This window comes from Monopterus albus, unplaced genomic scaffold (genome assembly GCF_001952655.1).
Source record: "Monopterus albus unplaced genomic scaffold, M_albus_1.0 scaffold191.1, whole genome shotgun sequence".
NCBI lineage: Eukaryota > Metazoa > Chordata > Actinopteri > Synbranchiformes > Synbranchidae > Monopterus > Monopterus albus.
Window position 1 is genome coordinate 813,069 of NW_018128071.1, and position 4,803 is coordinate 817,871.

Consider the following 4,803-nt stretch of genomic DNA (forward strand, 5'->3'; position numbering starts at 1 on the left):
AAAAAATCATATCATTTTATCGTTGACTAATGTTGCACACAGTGACATGCGTTTTACTTCGGTTCTCTGGAAACACTGGTATACCTGTCTTTTAAAGGGGCAGTAGTTTTATGGGTGTTCTTGTGCTCTCGTTTTTATGTATTTTCTGTTTTTATTGTTTCGTTTTTAAACTGTTCTTTTATTGCTTTTATTTGTTTTGAACCTGGACCTTGAGTCTGTAATAAAGTGTCATCATCATCATACATGTTCACATTATTTATTGACTGCATCTAAAAATATCAAGGAAATTTTAAATTTAAATGAAGATATGAAATAATACAATATAAAATACAATGACTTAAATTATATTATTGTATATACTAGGTCATCAAATCAGTGTCAGTTGAGTCTGTCAACTAGGTTGCCTGTAGGGATTTTTAAGGTCCAGCAGGTGTCAGTATTCAGTGACACAGTATCGACACAGTATCAATACAGTTTGGCAATGTGTCGAAACGCTTCATGACGCCTCATCTACCCATCACTAGAATAAAGGGTGATAGCAAGATTAGCAGTGCAATACATATCACATGAATTTTTTTTTGTAAATTTGTTTCTAAAGGACTGCATGTATGAGGTGTGTGTTTATGGGTGCTGTGTAACCACTGGAAAGGCCACTTGTCCTGTACTCTGCACTACTACTATTACTGCAGATGCCTCTTCTATTATCTGTTTCATTGTTTCTTTTCAGAATCAGCTTCAGTTCTAGGTTGTTGTGACCACACCACAGGATTCAACCTCCTATCTGTAAGTTGACTCATCACTGTCTCGAATGAAACTGATGACAAATGACATTTTCAGTTGTCATAAGAGATTAGAGGAACACTGAACTAATTTTATTGGGGGGGGGTCTGTCATAGTCATGGAGACATCTGATAAGGAGAGGTGTGGTATAAAACGGTCTAAGTTGAAACAAAGCCGCCAATCACCTTAGTCCGGGGGTCAGGTCAAGGTCTCTTTTGCTTCTAAATGCCTGGAGTTGTTTCTTAACTTAATTATGAATATTCTAAGTCTGTCAGGGAAAACATCTCTTCAAAATGTCTGCTTTTGACTTGTGGACAATACACCTATTACTCATTGTTCTACTACCATTATTATTAGTTTGTCTCCATAGCTTTGCCTCAATAATCAAGTGAGTTTTTAAATCATTTGATTTTCTCCACATTTTGTTTTTTCTCTGCAACATTATAGCACCTCAGCCTGTTAAAGTTGGAGTCTCTCTCCTCAGGAGGTGTGTGAGAGAAACAAGCAGGACTCAGGTAGCAAACTCAGAGATCTAGTCAAAACAAAGTTTTATTGTAAACACTGAGAACAAATGCAAATGGACACCGACTGCAGGAAACTTTCTCTCTCTCTTTTATTGAGTCAGCTTCATTCTTATTACTATTATTATCCTTGTGGTTTTAGACCTTGTATGTAGTGATGTTTAAAGTCATTATATAGACTATGATTAAATTAGTTTAAATGTGGTTAATCTCAAGAGAAAATCAGTGATGATTGATAACATTAAATTACTGACAAAGTTTGGGAAGTGAGTTCAAGATGGCACCGCTGTGTTTGGCCTGCCGCCTACTCCTCCTGTGGATCGGTTGTTTTATTATTGTTGATGTTTCCTCAGTTGTTCCCACCTTGGTATATGATTGTCTGATGCTTTTAGAAATACGAAATTTGATGGGTAGCTATCCAAATTCCTGTCGAAGTCATCAATCCAGTTCTCCACCACCACCGCTGGCGTCCATACTTCCTTTTCTTCGATGCTCACACTGTCCTCTCCCTGTTAGATTTCACCAGAGGCAATGCAGCAGGAGAGAAGGCCTTCACGTTAAACTAAATTTGTGTGGGAACCCTTCACTGGGGATTGGGTACCTCCGGGAGCTTGGCTACCATGACTCAAGTTGGACTGTCATCCACAACTATCGTTTTCTCCAACCTGTTGGCTCTGACAGCGTCCACCCTCATTCACATGCCCGACTGATAAAATGCTCCAGCCGACACCATCTCCATGCCATTCTTCGCCCAGTGACCCGGGCTGCCTTTCCACAGGAAAAGCCCAGCTTGCTCCAGTTTGCTCCTCTCAACGCAAGGTCACTTAATAACAAAACCTTCATTTTAAATGATCTCATTTACACCCATGACCTGGATATGCTCTTAATCACGGAAACCTGGTTAAAACAAGGTAACATTTCTCTTTTCTCTGAACTCCTACCAGCAGATTATCTATTTCTTAATACCCCGTGCCTCGTTGGGAGAGGTGACGGATTGGCATCTGTTTTCAAATCGATGTTAAAATGTCGCTTTCTTCCCTCCAACGCCTTCTCCAGTTTTGAGCTACAAACCTTTTTACTAACTTTGCACTGCCCTACTTTATGTGTAGTTATTTATCAGCCAGCAAAATCGAAGGATTTTAGTTACGAATTTGGGGAACTTTTGCCAGTTCTTATCCCACAGTATGATTGCCTGTTGATTTGTGGTGATTTTAATATTCACATCGATTCTTCCTCTGACCAGCTCGCAAACGAGTTTAATGCACTGCTGGATTCTTTTGACCTCAACCAGTCAGTTTTATGCCCCACTCATCAACGTGGGGGCATATTAGACCTCGTCATCTCTCGAGGTCTATCCGTCTCCATTAAGAATTTGTCAAATCTGGCCATATCGGACCATTTTTTCATTCATTTTGAGGTCATGTTACCGACAAGGCTGCCCAGACCGGTGGCCCCCTTTCAACGCCGTAGGACTATTGCTCCCTCTACTGCCACAGATTTTGCTGCTACATTTGTAGCCTCAGAGCTCTATGCCTCAGAGGATCAGAATCCTCCGGTCTGCCTGGAGGCCTTCCGCTCTTTACTGGATTCAATTTGCGCCCGGATTATGGACTTCGTTCCGCCTTGCAGGACGAGAAGGACTGGCATGACTCTTGCTCCTTGGCTAAACAACACCACCTAGGCCCTATGGAGGAGCTGCAGGAAGGCTGAGCGAAAAAGGAAAAAAGACAGCTTGCATGTCTCTCTAGATATTCTTAGAGGCAGCCTCCTCGCCTATCGGTTATAAATCCAGTTGGTATGATGCCTACTGAGGGATCAGTTTTGCTCTTAGGCAGAATACTCCCACCTTATAGACCACCTGTAGCTCATGTTATACATACTTTAAACTCCTTCACCCCAATCTCTCTGTCTCAACTGAAAGAATGTATATTACATTTAAATCCTGTCTCTTCTCCCCTTGATCCCGCTTCCAGCCAGGTTTACTAAGGAGGTCATTGACACTCTTGGACCTTCCCTGGCCACTTTTATTAATCTCGGCTTGGGATCGCGCGTGGTCCCAACATGCAATAGTTAGACCGCTCCTCAAAAAACCTAACCTTGACCCTTCCTCATTATTAAATTTTTGCCCAATTTCCCTTCTCCCTTTTATGTCCAAGGTTTTGGAAAAAAGCGTTCTTATCCAGCTGCAGTCTCACTTAGATGGTCTCAATTTTGCTGACAAGTTTCAATCTGGCTTTAAACCCCGCCATAGTACAGAGTCAGTATTACTTAAAATTCATAGCGATATCACCATCGCCCTTGATGCTAAATGTTCCATTGTTTTAGTTCTCTTGGATTTATCAGCTGCTTTTGATACAGTTGATTATGCAATTTTACTCTCGAAACTCAGACACATATTTGGGTTCAGAGGCAGTCTTACATTGGTTTACCTCATTTTTGACTGGCAGATCCTTCTCTGTCATCATTGACGACTGCTCCTCTAACACAGCCATAATGTTCGTTTTCATTTTTATGCGGACGACATCCAGATTTATATGCCACTGATTGTGTCCGACTTAAATTCACTAACTCCGTTGCATAATTGCATTCAGGGCATCAAGCAATGGCTGGCTCTACTGAAATGAAAGTAAAACTGAGTTTATTCTTTTCAGCCTCGATCTGACCATGGGCACAGCAAGCCTAGATGTCTTGGCCCTCCCACTTTCGGAGATAGTGAAAAACCTTGGAATAATATTTGACAGTGGCTTTACTTTTGATAAGCAGATCAAGGCTGTGGTTAAGACCAGCTTCTTTCATCTAAGACTTTTAACCAAGGCGAAACCTTTTTTGTCACACGCCGATTTAAAGAAAGCCATGCTTTTATTACTTCGCCGGTTGGACTACTGTAATGCACTTTATGTTGGGGTATTGCAGGCTTTGCTTCGTAAACTTCAATTAGTCCAAAATGCAGCAGCCAGGCTGTTATCTAACTCTCCTAGGTATGTCCACATCACCCCGGTTCTTTGCTCCTTGCACTGGCTTCAAATTCAGTATAGATATAAATTTAAGACGTTAGTGTTTGTTTTTAAGGCTATCTATGGCCTTGCTCCGCCGTACCTGTCTGACCTGCTGTCGATTTATGTGCCGCATAGAGCCCTTCGCTCCTCAAAGCACTTGTCCCTAGCTGTTCCGTGCTCTAGATATAAAAAACGAGGCGACTGGTTGTTTGCGGTATATGGCCCCAGGCTTTGGAATTTTCTTCTCTTAAAGCAAGGGTGTCAAACTCAAGGCCTGCGGGCCACATCTGGCCCAAAGTACAATTATATCCGGCCCGCGAGATCATTTTATCCATCCATTCATCCATCCATCCATTTTCCTCCGCTTATCCGGAACTGAGTCGCAGGGGCAGCAGTCTAAGCAAAGATGCCCAGAGTTCCCTTTCTCCAGACACTTCCTCCAGCTCCTCCGGGGGAGTGCTGAGGCGTTCCCAGGCCAGCCAAGAGACAAAGTCCCTCCAGCGGGG